Consider the following 21,623-nt stretch of genomic DNA (forward strand, 5'->3'; position numbering starts at 1 on the left):
TGTAAAAAAAATTTTTTGCAAGAGATATAACTTGTACAGCCTAAGAAAGTAGCAGAAATGTGCAGAAAGTAGTTTTGAATGCATTTTATTGAAGGGAAACAATATCAGTCTTGACCTTTTTGGGGTACATAGTGATATATTCTTATATACTGTACAATGAGGAATTCTGCTACAAAATACTGGTCTTCTCCCATTTTTTAACCATTGCCCCCACCCACAAGGTGTATAAACAACAACAATAAATAAGAATGAAATAAGATAATAGATACAAAACAAAAACGTGAAGAACATAAATCAATCAACTCTAATTAGCACATGTAGGACAGTATGCAAGTGTGTGTGCATGGACTTTGCAGATGTATTTCTCACATGTGCAGCACATATTATTGTTTTACAGTCCTTCTTTGGGGGGCAGAATTGGTATCTCCTCCTCTTGCCTGACCCAGCTGCATCCTCAGGTGATCAGGACAAGATTCAGCCCCCTGAACAGCTTTCACAAGCACTGCAGAGACTGCTGTGCGGGGGAGGCGCTCCCTTCTTTGAATGTGTGGGGTTACAAGTGCATTTCCCAGCTGCTCAAGGAACACCGTCTTCTTGTTCCGCTTATCAGGCATCCAGGTAGGGTTAATCTTGTTCCATATCATGAAGGCATTGTATGAGGACACATTAATGATGTTATGGAAGATGACCAGGGGCCAGCGGGCAGTTATCATCCTGCAGCTGTAAGTTCCAATCCCCTTGTCCAGGTTGTCCACGCCTCCTTTGTTGTGGTTGTAGTCCAGGATGATGGCTGGCTTCCTGTCCTCACGATCACTGATCTCAGCCGTTTTGTACGGTGTGCTCAGGGGGACCACATTCTTGTTCCACTTTGGGAGGTAAGAAACTAGAGTGGTGGTGAAGGCAAACTTTGATGAGAAGGCCTCTCTCCCCCTTGTTGCATGGAGTGCAGGGTGGAGCTCAGGCTTGTTCTTTCTAACTGTGCCAACCATGGTGATCTTCCTCTTCAGGAGCTGCTGGCTGAGTTCATAAGAGGTGAAGAAATGGTCACACGTGACATTGTGCCCCCTCAGTCCATCTGTCACATCAAGCACAACCCACATCCCCTGGTTCTTCTCCGGGCCTCCACTGGTCGGTTTCCCTGTGTAGATTTGCATCTTCCAAGCGTAGCTGGATAGTGTGTCACAGGCCATCCATATCTTGATACCATACTTTGCTGGCTTGCTGGGCATATACTGCTGGAAAGGACAGCGACCTTTTGACAAAAAGAGATTACTATCAGTAATTAGTATCAGTGTCACAGAAAACAATCACATAAATCAATGATATTAAAGCAATACATAATGACATTAACAGTGTAAATCACTTACATTACAGATATGAACATAAAAATGTACCTCTGAATGGAACCAGTTGCTCATCCACTGTGACTTCAGGCCCAGGGTTGTAGAGGTACGGCAGACGCTCCACCCACTTCTCCCAGACCTCTCTTATGGCCGCCAGTTTGTCTCTCACACGTCTTGCAGGTCTTGACTCACGGTTATCAAATCGTGGCATTCTTGAGAAAGTGTGAAAGACTTTCAGTGGCATCTTGGCACGGAAAATAGCCCTTCCACTCTCTCCAGCCCAGAGACTACATGTAGACTCGCCTCGGGACCTATACACACCCGCTAAGATTAGCAGCCATATGTAGGCATGCAGGTCAATCTCATCCATCCTTTTCCTGTTGTCTCCATATTTACGGAAACCCTCCAAATTTGTAATCTCAAAGATTATTTTTTTGTAATGAACATGTAGAATGTTGAGGCGATGCCCTGGGCATGGGCAACTGCATGTCTTGTGGGCCATGGGGTCATCCTTATGACATTTTGTACTGCGATCCTGCCCTGGTTGTCATATAGTGACAAGGACCATGTTATTTTTCTGTTCTTTGACAAAAATGTCTCTCTTTCAGCTTGGGGGATTTCTTCTTCATCTGAAGATGATGCATCGTGCTCTGGGTTGTATTTCTCCCCATCTTCTTCTTCAGATACCTCCACTAGGAAGTCCTCTTCTAAATCATTGTTCTCTTGTTCCTCCTGGACATCTGAAATAATCTGATTTTATGACCTGTTGGGCACTGAAACGTGCACTCATGGCTTCAGCAAAGAGAGAACTGGGGGGACTGCCGTGTGCAGCACCTTCATAGCCTCTGTTGTGTCTGTGACTATCATTAAATGTGAAGACTGTTATTTTATCAAATCAATTCTCTATGTGTTATTATTATTACGTGATTAAACTAATCATGTAAACTTGAATTAACTAGGAAGTCGGGGCACCACGGGAAAATTGTTTATAGACTCTCATTTAGAAGGTTAACATCACATTACATATTTTCACAAATAGTTTCATGTTTAATCACATACGTTTCACAATATTTAGATGTAAACCTGACAGCTGGGAAATGTCCTTCATGAGATCACCAAATGAAACACACTCGACATGACTGTCCCTTAAGTGTCCACGGACCATTTCCACATTTTCAAAAGTATAAATATTGTTTAGTTCTCCCATTTTGGGGATTAGGAGTTTTGAACTAAGATAAGCTCTTTGTTCTGGTAGACTCTCTCCCTCAATACTGCATGGCAGTTTCTACCAGGTATTTATGACCTGTCGTAAAGTCATAAAACTGTGGAGCGAGAGAGGGGGTGGGGGGCTATGATCCTCCCCAGGGCACGTCATGACACCTCTGACTGCATTCCTCATTAGTAAACAATGCTTTCAATACATTTTTACTTTGTCTGAAATTGTTATTATTTTGTCTGTGAACTTGAGTCATGTGTGGGGTCGTGGAGGGGAGATGCTGCACATGCACAATAAAGTTTTAGTTTTGTCTGAGTTCAATAAGTAGCACACAATCTCAATTTCTTATTGTGTGTGTGTGTGTGTGTCTTTGTGGTTTTTCTGGTGTATAAATGATTTTATAATTGCCGGGTCAAAAATAATCCTAAAACAATGGTTGTACCCTGGCGGTGTACAGCGTTCATGGAAATATGAACATAGGTGATGTTTCACTTTTTCTAATGTTGGGTCACTCTAGGAAAAGTAATCCAATTTTAAGTTGAAAAAATATAATTTAGGGGGTTTTCTCTGCTGTTAAACATAGTGGCGGGTAATGTTTTACCCTTAAGACAACACAAGGGTTAAGACATCTGTGGCATTGTGTTGTTTGACAAAACTGCACATTCTAGAGTGGCCTTTTATTGTCCCCAGCACAAGGTGCACCTGTGTAATGATCATGCTGTGTAATCAGCTTCTTGATATGCCACACCTGTCAGGTGGATGGATTATTATGAACCATTTCTTTTGTTTCCATGGACCCGCTGATACGGTAGAGTGTTGATTGTTTTTCTCACAGTATTTATTCCCTGATAGACAGCACAGTGTTTGGACCCATAGGAAAGGGTTGTTGTGACAGGAAGACAGATCTACAGTTCTGGGTAGCCTGGTTACATCCGTCAGATGAGACCACATCCACTTTGGGGGCCCCAACTGTTTTAGTACTGAACATCTCAAACAGGTGTCAAGACTGAAGAGGATGACGATACTTTGAGTCACCCGGTAACAGTGCCCCATGTTTCACTTCAGACTGTTGTCATACTCTTTAACAATGACATGGTGTTGTTGTGTGTTATCAATGCTGGGGAGATGACCAAACTCCTTCTCTTCACTCTCCTTCTTTCTCTCTGTGTCTCTCTCAATCACTCTCTCTTTCTCCATCTTTATCTATTCATCTCTGTACCTCTTCCTCTCTTTCCCCTTCTCTCTCTGTCCATCTCTTTGCCTCCCTTGCTCTCTTTTCTCACCCCCCTCTCTCCCTCCGCTCTCGCTCTCCCTCTTTTTCCTCTCTCTCCTCTCGCAGTCTCAGTTATTTGCATAATCCCTGTGATACTCAGATTAATAACTCCACAGTAATTTGCATATCTATGCCTGGAACTGAGAACAGACATTAACACCATAAACACAGTCCATCTTGAAATAAACTGTTTACTGATGTAGGAATAGATGTGTTGAGTTATACTGGCAGAGTAGTGAGGGAAAGAAAGACAGCCTGATGGTTCCCAGGCCCCCAGTACACACACTCCCTCACACTGTCCTTCCTTCTGCTCTCTTCATGCCCTTCACCCCGACCAAACCAGGCCTGGGAAAAGGGAGACCTTGCCACTGTAATGGTTCTCGGTAACAAACTGCAGTTTAAGAAAGTGTAACCCCAAATTACAAACCCAGAGCTTTGGTTAAAACAATGTTTTAACCAAAGGGGGCGAGGAACCACCAAGATCATATCTGCATCAACACTGTCCCCCAGTGGAGATAAGATGGTCAGCTCTATCACAGATTTTTGCCTGGGAAGCACAGGACTTTGAGTTCTAGGAAAAGAGATGGTCTTTCCTAGTATGAATAGGAGATCCAGGACTTTGGAGCTTCTAGCAAAGGGTTGCCCCGTGTGTACAAAGCAATCCGACGTCAAATATCAAATATGAATGAGACAGTTGAGAATTGAGAAAACTATAACGCAGTACCAAACCGTCAAACCAAGCGGGCCAAGCTGGTTCAAGTGATGTCATTACATATCCTGCCGGGAAGAGATTGAGAATGTCTTCTCTAATAAACGAATTGAGGGTGGAACTCTGTGAACGAGACATAATATGCAAGTTCTGTCTCCATACAGATGAACAGCAATGTATGTACAGCTTCCATAAGAGCGTTAAGCATCTATTCTAGTTTCTTTACCCTTATAGCCATCAATAGATGAAACAACAAGAGTTTTCTGACATTTCAATCTCATATGTCAAGTCCTTTCAAATCAGTGGTCAGAAAGGAAAGGAAACATAGAAAGGAGGCCTATCGAGCCAGAGAGAGAGTGTGTGTGTGTGTGTGTGACTGTTAGTTACTGACAGAGTGGCAGGGTGATCTCACCCCAGGATCTGGTGATAAGAGTCTGTTTATACTCCAGAGTTTGTGAACGGGGTCCTCCTGCTCTGCGCAGTGGGGCCTAATGCAATGCTACTGTGCGCTTACACTACACACACTCTTCACAGTCTACACACACACACACACACACACACACACACACACACACACACACACACACACACACACACACACACACACACACACACACACACACACACACACACACACACACACACACACACACACACACACACACACACACACACACACACACACACACACACACACACACACACACACACACAGAGAGAGAGATGCACCACTGCAGAACTGACATGTGTACAATGAGGTAATGACATTTCCCCCATAATGTGGCCGAAGGCATCTTTCAGCAGAATGGCAGGTCTAAGAGTCTGACCTGCTCCAGTGACAAGCCAGGCTCTAATCGGTAGGTACAGCTTTCACTGCGGCTCAGGACCCAGCCACAGAGTGGCCATTCAATTATTGAACAGGTGCAATATGTTCAGGCAGAGAGAGAGGTACTTCTCTAAAATGGCTCCAGTGTCCTTCCTCTGCTTGCTTGGTAGGAGTCATCAAATGTTAGACGGGAGAAAATGTCCAACTACTTTCCCCCTCGTTCCTTCGGTCCGGAAACATATTCCTCTCAATTCCCCAAAGGTGCAACGTCTTCGTCGGTTGTCAGCCGCGGCACTGATTTATTTTCTTCCTCTCCTATCTCCCTTTCAGACCTTTATTTTTTTTATTTTTCTCCTAAGGATGTTTTATTGTTTTTCAGCTTTTCATCAGGGCCTGGGTTGCCATGACGACAAAGTGGAATGTCATGCTGAATTTCACCTTTGCTGTTTCACCTCATATGCAGCACAGCATCGTTGCGTGTGTGCGCGAGTCTCATATGGAGCTTGCCACTCAGAGCAAACACTGCGGAACGACTCGGCCATACAGATGCCTGATTTCACGGCGACGGGCGATGAGAGAAGGAGGCGGAGGGGAGGAGGAAGAGGAGGTGGCATGGGAGAGTGACCTTGGGAGAGTGTCCCTCTTGAGGTTTGGGGGGGAGGGGTGTTTCACTCAGCAATCTGCTGCTTGTGAGCCCCCAACACGGGGCCCAAATGGTGAGTGCCACAACTGCACTCAGGTGAAACCGACATGGCCTCCCACTGAAGGCTAAGGACTGGAGGGAAAGTTGAAATGAAAAAACAATAACACTGACTATACTGTTACTGTAGGAGACCTACAGTAATATCTGAGGGGCTGTGTTATGGGATGGTATTATACCGTTACTGTAGGAGACCTACAGTAATATCTGAGGGGCTGTGTTATGGGATGGTATTATACCGTTACTGTAGGAGACCTACAGTAATATCTGAGGGGCTGTGTTATGGAACGGTATTATACCGTTACTGTAGAAGACCTACAGTAATATGTGAGGGGCTGTGTTATGGGATGGTATTATACCGTTACTGTAGGAGACCTACAGTAATATCTGAGGGGCTGTGTTATGGAACGGTATTATACCGTTACTGTAGGAGACCTACAGTAATATGTGAGGGGCTGTGTTATGGGATGGTATTATACCGTTACTGTAGGAGACCTACAGTAATATCTGAGGGGCTGTGTTATGGAACGGTATTATACCGTTACTGTAGAAGACCTACAGTAATATCTGAGGGGCTGTGTTATGGAACGGTATTATACCGTTACTGTAGAAGACCTACAGTAATATGTGAGGGGCTGTGTTATGGGATGGTATTATACCGTTACTGTAGGAGACCTACAGTAATATCTGAGGGGCTGTGTTATGGAACGGTATTATACCGTTACTGTAGAAGACCTACAGTAATATCTGAGGGGCTGTGTTATGGGATGGTATTATACCGTTACTGTAGGAGACCTACAGTAATATCTGAGGGGCTGTGTTATGGGATGGTATTATACCGTTACTGTAGGAGACCTACAGTAATATCTGAGGGGCTGTGTTATGGAACGGTATTATACCGTTACTGTAGGAGACCTACAGTAATATGTGAGGGGCTGTGTTATGGAACGGTATTATACCGTTACTGTAGGAGACCTACAGTAATATGTGAGGGGCTGTGTTATGGAACGGTATTATACCGTTACTGTAGGAGACCTACAGTAATATGTGAGGGGCTGTGTTATGGAACGGTATTATACCGTTACTGTAGAAGACCTACAGTAATATGTGAGGGGCTGTGTTATGGGATGGTATTATACCGTTACTGTAGGAGACCTACAGTAATATCTGAGGGGCTGTGTTATGGAACGGTATTATACCGTTACTGTAGAAGACCTACAGTAATATCTGAGGGGCTGTGTTATGGGATGGTATTATACCGTTACTGTAGAAGACCTACAGTAATATGTGAGGGGCTGTGTTATGGGATGGTATTATACCGTTACTGTAGGAGACCTACAGTAATATCTGAGGGGCTGTGTTATGGGATGGTATTATACCGTTACTGTAGAAGACCTACAGTAATATGTGAGGGGCTGTGTTATGGAACGGTATTATACCGTTACTGTAGAAGACCTACAGTAATATGTGAGGGGCTGTGTTATGGGATGGTATTATACCGTTACTGTAGGAGACCTACAGTAATATCTGAGGGGCTGTGTTATGGGATGGTATTATACCGTTACTGTAGAAGACCTACAGTAATATGTGAGGGGCTGTGTTATGGGATGGTATTATACCGTTACTGTAGAAGACCTACAGTAATATGTGAGGGGCTGTGTTATGGGATGGTATTATACCGTTACTGTAGAAGACCTACAGTAATATGTGAGGGGCTGTGTTATGGGATGGTATTATACCGTTACTGGAGGAGACCTATAGTATATTCATAAAGTACTAAGACCCCTTGACTTCTTCCACATTTTGTTACGTTACAGCCTTATCCTAAAATGTATTCAATTGTGTTTTCCCCACATCAATCTACACACAATACCCCCTAATGCCAAAGCAAAAAAATGTTTTTACACATTTTTGCAAAAAAATAAAATATCACATTTACATAAGTATTCAGACCCTTTACTCAGTACTTTGTTGAAGCACCTTTAGCAGGGATTACAGCATTGAGTCTTTTTGGGTATGATGCTACAAGCTTGGCACACCTGTATTTGGGGAGTTTTTCCCTGTATTTGGGGAGTTTCTCCCATTCTTCTTTGCAGATCCTTTCAAGCTCTGTCAGGTTGGATGGGGAGCATCGCTGCACAGCTATTTTCAGGTCTCTCCAGAGATGTTCGATTGGGTTCAAGTCCGGGTCTCCGGCTGGGCCACTCAAGGAAACTTGTCTCGAAGCCACTCCTGCGTTGTCTTGGATGTGTGCTTAGGGTTATTGTCGTGATGGAAGGTGAACCTTCGCCCCAGTCTGAGGTCCTGAGCAGGTTTTCATTAAGGATCTCTCTGTACTTTGCTCTGTTCATCTTTCCCTCTATCCTGACAAGTCTCCCAGTCCCTGCCACTGAACAACATCCCCACAGCATGATGCTGCCACCACTATGCTTCACCGTAGGTTTCCTCCAGACGTGACGCTTGGCATTCAGGCCAAAGAGTTTAATATTGGTTTCATCCGACCACAGAATTTTGTTTTCATGGTCTAAGAGTCCTTTAGGTGCCTATTGGCAAACTCCAACCGGGCTGTCATTTACTGAGAAATGGCTTCCGTCTGGCCACTCTTCCATAAAGGCCTGATTGGTGGAGTGCTGCAGAGATAGTTGTCCTTCTGGAAGGTTCTCCCATCTCCACAGAGGAACTCTGGAGCTCTGTGTGACCATCGGGTTCTTGGTCACCTCCCTGACCAAGGCCCTTCTCCCCCGATTGCTCAGTTTGGACGGGCGGCTAGCTCTAGGAAGAGTCTTGGTGGTTCCAAATTACTTCCATTTAAGAATGTTGGAGGCCAATGTGTTCTTGAGGACCTTCAATGTCGCAGAATGTTTTTGGTACCCTTCCCCAGATCTGTGCCTCGACACAATCCTTCGACCTCATGGCTTGATTCTTGCTCTGACATGCACTGACAACTTTCGGACCTTATATAGACAGGTGTGTGCCTTTCCAAATCATGTCCAATCAATTGAATTTACCACAGGTGGACTCCAATCAAATTGTAGAAATATCTCAAGGATGATCAATGGAAACAGGATCCACCTGAGCTCAATTTGAAGTCTCATAGCAAAGGGTCTGAATACTGTATAAATGCAAATAAGGTATTTTATTACATTTGCCAACATTTATAGAAATCTGTTTTCGCTTTGTCATTATGCGGTATTGTGTGTAGAATGATAAAATATATATATATATATTTAATCCATTTTAGAATAAGGCTGCAACAGTACAAAATGTGGAAAAAGGGAAGGGGTCTGAATACTTTCCAAATGCACTGTATATCTGAGGGGCTGTGTTATTGAACTCACAAGGCAGTATTACAGTAAACCGTATAAATTATGTGATGTTTAATATTCGTAAACATCAGCTGTTTCTGAGTTCGCACAGTAAAGTTTAGAGTATGGCCTACAAATAATAACTGTAAACTCCTACTCAACAACCAAAACCATCTATTGTAATGACAGATCATGCAGTGTGTTTTCAGGAGTCTCTACATGCTCTGAAGGTCCCTATTAGACGAGTCATTGTTGTGAGAAGTGGCACGGTGCCACACAGGTGCCACAGCAAGCAGATGCTGTCGTAGCCTGTCACCGTTGAGTGGTAGACCGCAGGAAGAATACTCCCCCCCCCCCCGAGAGAGAGAGAAAGAGAGAGGGGAGGGAAAGAGAGGGACATATAGAGATGGGGAGAGGGAGACTGAGAGATGGAGAGAGAGAGACAGCGACAAAGACAGGATTGGGCTCGGTTTCGACATTGTTGTGTATCATGGGACCTCCTGTCAATCCTCCAGACAATGCCGCTCCTCTCCATTCATTCTGGGGTTTAACTGACAATAATGGCTCTAACTGTCATGGCTGACGGCTATATTATTCACCATGACAAATGGGGTTGAGTGAAGAGAGGTGCGGATGCCAGAGATCACCTCCCCCCTCTCTAATCCATACGTGTCTCTTTAATCCCCCCCTCCCGACACACACACACACATCCCACACCCCCTTACGTATGCTCGCCTCTAAAAAGTGACAACTTCATTATTGGACTGTAGAGGAATATTGAGAAATAATAGCTTTTCTGTGGTCGTCAGTGTGTGTGTGTGTTAGTGGTGTGTGAAAAGGCTTCTGACATGTCTGAGAGCTATTGTTAAACCATATGACAGATGTCATCATGAAGACTTAGGAAAAAGGCACATAAAGCCATCAACGAGATTGACTGTCATCTGCCAAGAGTCAAACACTGTGACCAAGTCCTGAGTTATTACAGCGTAAGACTAGAGTGGAAAATTAATATAGCTATGGTGTCATACTCTGCCCGTACCGAAATGCATTACTTCCACAAACTGTTCCACAAACACCAACAACTATCACAGAATATTCTCTCAAAGCTGCATGTTCAAGATGGGTCTTTTAGTGGGCCTATATTCCTGTCAGTTATGATACGAGAAGGGAGAATAGATTATAAGGCTGCTATCAGGGGCCTTGGGCCGTATAGTACTGTCTGCTGTTACAATTCATTAAGTGAGGATAGGCCCTATAGGATTATCTCTGTTCAGAGGCCGGGTTTAGACGCTGGCATCAGGCAGCCTTTCTGACAGGTCATTATGGCGCATCACACTGGGACCCACTGCAGAGAGAGGAGAGGAGCAGGCCCACCATGCCACTGTGTGTGTGTGTGTGTGTGTGTGTGTGTGTGTGTGTGTGTGTGTGTGTGTGTGTGTGTGTGTGTGTGTGTGTGTGTGTGTGTGTGTGTGTGTGTGTGTGTGTGTGTGTGTGTGTGTGTGTGTGTGTGTGTGTGTGTGTGTGTGTGTGTGTGTGTGTGTGTGTGTGTGTGTGTGTGTGTGTGTGTGTGTGTGTGTGTGTGTGTGTGTGTGTGTGTGTGTGTGTGTGTGTGTGTGTGTGTGTGTGTGTGTGTGTGTGTGTGTGTGTGTGTGTGTGTGTGTGTGTGTGTGTGTGTGTGTGTGTGTGTGTGTGTGTGTGTGTGTGTGTGTGTGTGTGTGTGTGTGTGTGTGTGTGTGTGTGTGTGTGTGTGTGTGTGTACTTGTGCATGTGTGTGTGTACCCCAACAGACATGGGGTAGTAAAACCTGCTCTTCTCTGAGATGTGTGGAGGGTTCCCTGCTACACTAATGACTTATAGTTGTACACACTAGGCTCTGGAAGGCTTCACAGCAGTAGAGATGCATCAGGCATGCTTCAGACTGGGAGGGGAGGTCTGATACAGCATCTTAATGCAGATTTTTAACTAGTAGGGGGCACAATGTTAGAATCATAGGAGAGTGAGACAATGTGTACTGGATAGCATAGATGAATACACACACACACACACACACACACACACACACACACACACACACACACACACACACACACACACACACACACACACACACACACACACACACACACACACACACACACACACACACACACACACACACACACACACACACACACACACACACACACACACACACACACACACACACACACACACACACACACACACACACACACACACACACATACACACACAGTACCATTCAAAAGTTTGGACACACCTACTCATTCAATGTTTTTTCTTTATTTGTACTATTTTCCCAATGTAGAATAATAGTGAAGACATCAAAACTATGAAATAACACATATGGAATCACATAGTGACCAAAAAAGTGTAAAAATATATCAAAATATATTTTATATTTGAGATTCTTCAAAGTAGCCATCCTTTGCCTTGACGACAGCTTTGCACACTCTTGGCATTCACTCAACCAGCGTCATAAGGTAGTCACCTGGAATGCATTTCAATTAACAGTTCTGCCTTGTTAAAAGTTAATTTGTGTAATTTCTTTCATTCTTAATGTGTTTGAGCCAATCAGTTATGTTGTGACAAGGTAGGGGTGGTAACCAGAAGATAGCCCTATTTGGTATGAGACCAAATCTATATTATGGCAAGAACAGCTCAAATAAGCAGAGAGAAATGACAGTCCATCATTAATAGAAGACATAAAGGTCAGTCAATCCGGAAAATGTCAAGAACTTTGATGAAACTGTCTCTGATGAGGACCACCACAGGAAAGGAAGACCCAGAGTTACCTCTGCTGCAGAGGATAAGTTCATTAGAGTTGCCAGCCTCAGAAATTGCAGCCCAAATAAATTCTTCACAGAGTTCAAGTAACAGACACATCTCAATATCAACTGTTCAGAGAAGACTGTGTGAATCAGGCCTTCTTGGTCGAATTGCTGCAAAGAAACCACTACTAAAGGACACCAATAAGAAGAAGAGACTTACTTGGGCCGAGAAACACGAGCACTGGTATTAATCTGTCCTTTTGCCTGATGAGTCCACATTTGAGATTTTTGGTTCCAACCGCCTTTGTGAGACGCAGGGTAGATGAACGAATGATCTCCATGTGTGGTTCCAACCGTGAAGGTGTGGGGTTCTTTTTCTGGTGTGACGACCCTCCCACTCTGTCTGCCGAATTCTTTCTCTTTGCTCTTGTTTTCCTTAATAGGATGACGGTGGGTGGAGCCGGGAGGGTCGTCAGCGAAATGGGACACACCTGGGCTCGGGTGTGTCCCAGGATAAACGCACCCCTTCCCGCACCCCTTCCCCATTCCGGAACTTCCGGCGCCGAAAAGAGATGGCCGCCTCGCTTCGCGTTCCTTGGAAAATATGCAGTATTTTGTTTTTTTATGTGTTATTTCTTACATCGGTACCCCAGGTAATCTTAGGTTTCATTACATACAGTCGGGAGGAACTACTGAATATACGATTAACGTCAACTCATCATCGTTCCTACCAGGAATATGACTTTCCCGAAACGGATCCAGTGTTTTGCCTTCCACCCAATACAATGGATCTGATCCCAGCCGGCGACCCTGTGCGACGCCGTAAAAGGGGCAAACGAGGCGGTCTCGTGGTCAGGCTTCGGAGACGGGCACATCGCGCTCCACTCCCTAGCATACTACTCGCCAATGTCCAGTCTCTTGACAATAAGGTTGATGAAATCCGAGCACGGGTAGCATTCCAGAGAGACATCAGGGATTGCAACGTGCTCTGCTTCACGGAAACATGGCTAACTCAAGAGACGCTAACGGAGTCGGTGCAGCCAGCTGGTTTCTTCATGCATCGCGCCGACAGAAACAAACATCTTTCCGGTAAGAAGAGGGGCGGGGGGGTATGCCTTATGATTAACGAGACGTGGTGTGATCATCATAACAACACACAGGAACTCAAGTCATTCTGTTCACCTGATCTAGAACTCCTCACAATCAAATGTCGACCGCATTATCTACCAAGGGAATTCTCTTCAATCATAATCACAGCCGTATATATTCCCCCCCAAGCAGACACATCGATGGCCCTGAACGAACTTTATCTGACTCTTTGTAAACTGGAAACCACACACCCTGAGGCTGCATTCATCGTAGCTGGGGATTTTAACAAGGCTAATCTAAAAACAAAACTCCCTAAATTCTATCAGCATATCGATTGTGCTACCAGGGCTGGAAAAACCCTAGATCATTGTTATACTAATTTCCGCGACGCATATAAGGCCCTCCCCCGCCCCCCTTTCGGAAAAGCTGACCACGACTCCATTTTGTTGATTCCAGCCTACAAACAGAAACTAAAACAACAAGCTCCCGCGCTCAGGTCTGTTCAACGCTGGTCCGACCAATTTGAATCCACGCTTCAAGACTGCTTCGATCACGCGGATTGGAATATGTTCCGCATTGCGTCCAACAACAATATTGACGAATATGCTGATTCGGTGAGCGAGTTCATTAGGAAGTGCATTGACGATGTCGTACCCACAGCAACGATTAAAACATTCCCAAACCAGAAACCGTGGATTGACGGCAGCATTCGCGTGAAACTGAAAGCGCGAACCACTGCTTTTAACCAGGGCAAGGTGACCGGAAGCATGACCGAATACAAACAGTGTAGCTATTCTCTCCGCAAGGCAATCAAACAGGCTAAGTCCCAGTACAGAGACAAAATCGAGTCGCAATTCAACAGCTCAGACACAAGAGGTATGTGGCAGGGTCTACAGTCAATCACGGATTACAAAAAGAAAACCAGCCCCGTCGCGGACCAGGATGTCTTGCTCCCAGACAGGCTAAACAACTTTTTTGCCCGCTTTGAGGACAATACAGTGCCACTGACACGGCCCCCTACCAAAACCTGCGGGCTCTCCTTCACTGCAGCCGAGGTGAGTAAAACATTTAAACGTGTTAACCCTCGCAAGGCTGCAGGCCCAGACGGCATTCCCAGCCGCGTCCTCAGAGCATGCGCAGACCAGCTGGCTGGTGTGTTTACGGACATATTCAATCAATCCTTATCCCAGTCTGCTGTTCCCACATGCTTCAAGAGGGCCACCATTGTTCCTGTTCCCAAGAAAGCTAAGGTAACTGAGCTAAACGACTACCGCCCCGTAGCACTCACTTCCGTCATCATGAAGTGCTTTGAGAGACTAGTCAAGGACCATATCACCTCCACCCTACCGGACACCCTAGACCCACTCTAATTTGCTTACCGACCCAATAGGTCCACAGACGACGCAATCGCAACCACACTGCACACTGCCCTAACGCATCTGGACAAGAGGAATACCCATGTGAGAATGCTGTTCATCGATTACAGCTCAGCATTTAACACCATAGTACCCTCCAAACTCGTCATCAAGCTCGAGACCCTGGGTCTCGACCCCGCCCTGTGCAACTGGGTCCTGGACTTCCTGACGGGCCGCCCCCAGGTGGTGAGGGTAGGTAACAACATCTCCACCCCGCTGATCCTCAACACTGGGGCCCCACAAGGGTGCGTTCTGAGCCCTCTCCTGTACTCCCTGTTCACCCACGACTGCGTGGCCATGCACGCCTCCAACTCAATCATCAAGTTTGCGGATGACACTACAGTGGTAGGCTTGATTACCAACAACGACGAGACGGCCTACAGGGAGGAGGTGAGGGCCCTCGGAGTGTGGTGTCAGGAAAATAACCTCACACTCAACGTCAACAAAACAAAGGAGATGATTGTGGACTTCAGGAAACAGCAGAGGGAGCACCCCCCTATCCACATCGACGGGTCAGTAGTGGAGAAGGTGGAAAGTTTTAAGTTCCTCGGTGTACACATCACGGACAAACTGAATTGGTCCACCCACACAGACAGCGTTGTGAAGAAGGCGCAGCAGCGCCTCTTCAACCTCAGGAGGCTGAAGAAATTCGGCTTGTCACCAAAAGCACTCACAAACTTCTACAGATGCACAATCGAGAGCATCCTGTCGGGCTGTATCACCGCCTGGTACGGCAACTGCTCCGCCCACAACCGTAAGGCTCTCCAGAGGGTAGTGAGGTCTGCAGAACGCATCACCGGGGGCAAACTACCTGCCCTCCAGGACACCTACACCACCCGATGTCACAGGAAGGCCATAAAGATCATCAAGGACAACAACCACCCAAGCCACTGCCTGTTCACCCCGCTATCATCCAGAAGGCGAGGTCAGTACAGGTGCATCAAAGCAGGGACCGAGAGACTGAAAAACAGCTTCTATCTCAAGGCCATCAGACTGTTAAACAGCCACCACTAACATTTAGCGGCCGCTGCCAACATACTGACTCAACTCCAGCCACTTTAAAAATGGGAATTGATGGAAATTATGTAAAAATGTACCACTAGCCACTTTAAACAATGCCACTTAATATAATGTTTACATACCCTACATTACCCATCTCATATGTATATACTGTACTCTATATCATCTACTGCATCTTGCCATCTTTATGTAATACATGTACCACTAGCCACTTTAAACTATGCCACTTTATGTTTACATACCCTACAGTACTCATCTCATATGTATATATGTATATATGTATGTATATACCGTACTCTATACCATCTACTGCATCTTGCCATGCCGTTCTGTACCACCACTCATTCATATATCTTTATGTACATATTCTTTATCCCTTTACACTTGTGTGTGTGTATAAGGTAGTAGTTGTGGAATTGTTAGGTTAGATTACTTGTTGGTTATTACTGCATTGTCGGAACTAGAAGCACAAGCATTTCGCTACACTCGCATTAACATCTGCTAACCATGTGTATGTGACTAATAACATTTGATTTGATTTGATTTGATTTCATTGAGGAGACTCTCTCCATGCAGACACTGCTAGATTTTGGTTGTGGCATTTTTGTGGCTGTTTTTGTTTGTTTGCGTTGGCACCTTTCAACAACACTCATTCACACTCACTTACACTACTGATTACTGAATACACACACAGTTGTTAATTGAATTTAGTTTACTTTAGTTAATAAATATATTTTGTTATTCCTTATCTCCACGTCGTCTCCCTTTTTGTTACGGGCTTCGAGCCGGTTCGTGACACTGGTGACACTGTCAGTGATTTATTTAGAATTCAAGGCACACTTAACCAGTATGGCTACCACAACATTCTGCAGCGATATGCCATCCCATCTGGTTCGCGCTTAGTGGGACTATCATTTGGTTTTCAACAGGACAATGACCCAACACACCTTGAGGCTGTGTAAAGGCTATTTTACTAAGAGAGTGATGGAGTGCTGTATCAGATGACCTGGCCTCCACAATCACCCGACCTCAACCCAATTGAGATGGTCTGGGATGAGTTGGACTGCAGAGTGAAGGAAAAGCAGCCTCAGCATATGTGGAAACTCCTGCAAGACTGTTGGAAAATCATTTGAGGCGAAGCTGGTTGAGAGAATGCCAAGTGTGCAAAGCTGTCATCGAGGCAAAGGGTTGCTTCTTTGAAGAATCTCAAATATAAAACATTGTTTAACACTTTTTTGGTTACTACATGATTCCATATATGTTATTTCATAGTTTTGATGTCTAGACTATTATTCTACAATGTAGAAAATAGTAAAAATAAAGAAAAACCCATGAATGAGTTGGTCTGTCCAAACATTTGACTCGTACTGTACATACAGTTGAAGTCGGAAGTTTACATACACTTAGGTTGGAGTCATTAAAACTCATTTTTCAACCACTACAAATTTCTTGTTAACAAACTATAGTTTTGGCAAGGCGGTTAGGACATCTACTTTGTGTATGACACAAGTCATTTTTCCAACAATTGTTTACAGACAGAATATTTCACTTAGAATTCACTGTATCACAATTCCAGTAGGTCAGAAGTTTACATACACTAAGTTGACTCTGCCCTTAGACAGCTTGGAAAATTCCAGAAAATTATGTCATAGCTTTAGAAGCTTCTGATAGGCTAATTGACATAATTTGAGTCAATTGGAGGTGTACCTGTGTATGTATTTCAAGGCCTACATTCAAACGCAGTGCCTCTTTGCTTGACATTATGAAAAAATCTAAAGAAATCAGCCAAGACCTCAGAAAAAGAATTGTAGACCTCCACAAGTCTGGTTCATCCTTGGGAGCAATTTCCAAACGCCTGAAGGTACCACGTTCATCTGTACAAACAATAATATGCAAGTATAAACACCATGGGACCACGCAGCCGTCATACCGCTGACCCCGTGAAGCACGGGGGTGGCAGCATCATGTTGTGGGGGTGCTTTGCGCAGGAGGGACCTGGTGCACTTCACAAAATAGATGGCATCATGAGGAAGGACAATTATGTGGATATTTTGAAGCAACATCTCAAGACATCAATCAGGAAGTTAAAGCTTGGTCGCAAATGGGTCTTCCAAATGGACAATGACCCCAATCATACTTCCAAAGTTGTGGCAAAATGGGTTAAGGACAACAATCCCATCGAAACTTTGTGGGCAGAACTGAAAAAGCTTTAGGCTTAAGAACTACAAAGTCAAGGTATTGGAGTGGCTATCACAAAGCCCTGACCTCAATCCTATAGAAATTTGTGGTCAGAACTGAAAAAGCGTGTGCGAGTGAGGAGGCCTACAAACCTGACTCAGTTACACCAGCTCTGTCAGGAGGAATGGGCCAAAATTCACCCAAGTTATTGTGGGAAGCTTGTGGAAGGATACCCAAAACATTTGACCCAAGTTAAACAATGTTAAAGCAATGCTACCAAATACTAATTGAGTGTATGTAAACTTCTGACCCACTGGGAATGTGAATAAATAAATAAAAGCTCAAATAAATCATTCTCTCTACTATTATTCTGTCATTTCACATTCTTAAAATAAAGTGGTGATCCTAACTGACCTCAGACAGGGAATTTATACTAGGATTAAATGTCAGGAATTGTGAAAAACTGTATTTGGCTAAGGTGTATGTAAACTTCCGACTTCAACTGTACATACAGGCATGCACACACACAAACAAATACGCATGCATACAAACCCAGTAGTAATAACTCCTCTATGAGAATCCTTTCTTGATGGACATAATGTGTATGAGTTGTTCATATTGGCAGCAGAACGATTATCTACTGTGTCATGCTTGAGCTTAATACCCACTCATGTTTGATGTCAGTGACTCCCAGTTCAGCTAAATGTCTGTCTGATGCTATCTTCCCTTTCACAGAGAGTAGAAAGAGAGAGAGAGCGGGAGAGAGAAAGGGAGAGAAGTAGAGAGGGAGAGAGAGAGAGAGAGAGAGAGAGAGAGAGAGAGAGAGAGAGAGAGAGAGAGAGAGAGAGAGAGAGAGAGAGAGAGAGAACAAAAAAAGAGAGAATGACTGACAGAGAGAGAGAGAGATGGAGATGCTACAGTGGGATGCTCCATATGTCAATAAGCCTTGTTGCTATGGCAGACCAAAGAGAGAGAGAGAGAGACGGACGGGGTATCTGAAGGTAGATGGTATCGATTTGCTCCCGTTTAAACAAACCTCCATAATGCAATTCCGAGGGTAACTGACACACACACACTGACGACCACGGAAAAGCTATTATTTCTCAAAATTGCAAAACAAATTGCACGTCTGTGACTTTGAGACCACAGACGATTGAGAAACACAAGAGAGCGGAGCCCTTTAAATTGATCTGCCATTTTATTTAACTTGACCTCTCATAAACAAGGAAGATTATTAGAGGCTTAGATGATAAACCTGTTTGGCTGGGAAACTGCCTGACTTACAGACATGGACAGACAAACAGACAGGAAGGGGATACTAGATCTCATCAAAATGAAAGGGACAGCTCAGCTACCCGTCTCATATAGAGCTAAGAGCAGCTCAACTAGCCCTAATGTAATGTGTGATTGACTTCTCCCCTTCATATGTCTGAGTCCGAGTCTGGCACAGCCAGCTCCTAAATAATAACAGAGCAAAGACCTAGGATTTATGGGGGGCTCATTGGAAGTGGGAGTGCACACACACACACACACACACACACACACACACACACACACACACACACACACACACACACACACACACACACACACACACACACACACACACACACACACACACACACACACACACACACACACACACACAAAGTACACACACACACAAAGTACACACACATATAAAAAGTATGCACGCACACACACACACACAGCTTTCTCAATCACACAGTGGTGAATTAACAGGAATATGTAAATGCATTAGATGAGCATTAGATGAAATTACCCAGGCTGGGCTGCTCCCTCCCAGCTAATATTCATGGCTAATTACCAGGTACTGGTCGACTGTCTATCAACATGGTTGGTGACGCGAGCAGACGTTACAAAGACCAGTTGGCCTAGGCGATGAGGGCAGAGATTAATGTTCATGACTGAGAAAACAGTGTTGAAATTCATACGGGTGCTGAGGGGAACACCATCAGGCTTGACAATGTAATGCACAGAAATGAGTTGTGAGTTTGTAGGAACTCGATAGGATTTTGTCAGACCTGGGTTCAAATACTATAATAAAAATGTTTTTATACTTTGTTTACTGTAGCCTTTGCAACAGGCAAGCTCAATCAAGGACAGCTAAAGAATTTGAAATAAATTCAAATAGTATTTGAACCCAGGTCCGAATCTTGTACATGCGTTACGCGTAGAAACTTTTCTCTAGAGAAATAAGTAGGACTTTCTTCAAACATCTCACTCTTCAAGGTCATACGTCTCTCTACGTTCCTGTTGCTTTAATTCATCTTTATTTAAGGATTCATATCTAATTCTACCAGTGGGCCTAGATTACCCTTTTGTTATTGACTCTGGAACGGCGAAAGAAAACCTGTTGGATTATTTCAATTGAAATGTTAATTTTTTTAGGCTCATAGCCGATTGCACACTGTGCAGCGAAGGTTTACTCACCACATCGATCTCCTGGACAATATTGAGGGTGGAAATCCCAGGATACATCATCACCCTGCGATGGCTCCTACCCGTCCGGCTGCTCTCTCTACACACGCTACGAGAGAGCAGAGCACAAGGTTAAAAGTTTAGCAAAGTTCTGTTGAGGTTTGAGGCACCAAAGTAATGCATACCTGTCTGGAGCTTTGCATGCCGGGAGCTAGAAAAGCTAGACATCTCTCGCTTAAAGGTCCAATGCAGCCGTTTTTATCTCAATATCAAATCATCTCTGGGTAAAAATGAAGTACCTTACTGTGATTGTTTTCAATTAAAATGGTCCAAAACAAAAATAGCTTCTTAGCAGAGAGCAATTTCTTAAGAATCTTCCTCCTCTCTTACGCTGTCTCCCTTTCCTTCTCTTCTCCCATCCTCTCCCTCCCTTTCTCTCTTCATCAGTATGCTGTCAGGTCATCTTCATACGTCCCCTATGAGGAATCCCCCTTTAGGTGGGAGATAAAGATAAACATTATGTTCCATAATTCATCCCATTAATAAAGGAAGCATTTGCTTTTCAGATGTGGGAAAACATTATTATCTGTGCTCTGAAGGGAATCGCTGGAGACACTATCTCATTGATTACAATATTCAATGGCGACATGTTGCACTACGGTAGTTGGTGCTACACATGGTTTAGTAGATAGCAGATAGTGGATTGTATAATTTCAGAGGCAATAGCAATATTTTTTATTCATGCAATACCTTCAGTTGCACTCCCTATCAGTTTGATCATTCTCGTTTGAACAGGCTCGACAGAAATTACTTGACTATTTTCGTGAATTGTATTTCTATGTTGTTATGCCTGTATTACAGAGCCAGTGGGTGGTAACTCACATTCCCAAGAGTGTTATCATGCCTGTAAGACATTCAAAACACAGTCAGGCCTGGGACTCAGTCTGTTCATCAGGTCAAACTGAACATCTTGTAAAACAAAGGCTGGTACAGTAGATGGCTATGTTAACCCCTGACACAAATGCACACACACTTGAATAAGTTGCATGTAAACAGATATGCATCTATGATAGATGTGACAATGCGGGCCTAGAACATACATCTTCCTGCTTTCTCAGTGTCACTACAGGACCTTTTTCATTTCTATATTTTTATTTGGGGGCGGCAGATAGCCTAGTGGTTTGAGCGTTGGGCTAGTAACCGAAATGGCTGCTGGATCGAATCCCTGAGCTGACAAGGTAAAAATCTGTCGTTCTGCCCCTGAACAAGGCAGTTAACCCATTGTTTTCCGGTAGGCCGTCATTGTAAATAAGAATTT

General features: G+C 44.2%; 1 pseudogene; it reads right to left on the bottom strand.

The window, feature by feature from the left end:
• Window positions 1-349: 349 nt before the first annotated feature.
• LOC139582329 (piggyBac transposable element-derived protein 4-like) lies at window positions 350-12,707 on the bottom strand (annotated as a pseudogene).
• Between the last annotated feature and the right edge of the window lie 8,916 nt (window positions 12,708-21,623).

The sequence above is a fragment of the Salvelinus alpinus genome, chromosome 8 (genome assembly GCF_045679555.1).
Source record: "Salvelinus alpinus chromosome 8, SLU_Salpinus.1, whole genome shotgun sequence".
NCBI classification, from domain to species: domain Eukaryota; kingdom Metazoa; phylum Chordata; class Actinopteri; order Salmoniformes; family Salmonidae; genus Salvelinus; species Salvelinus alpinus.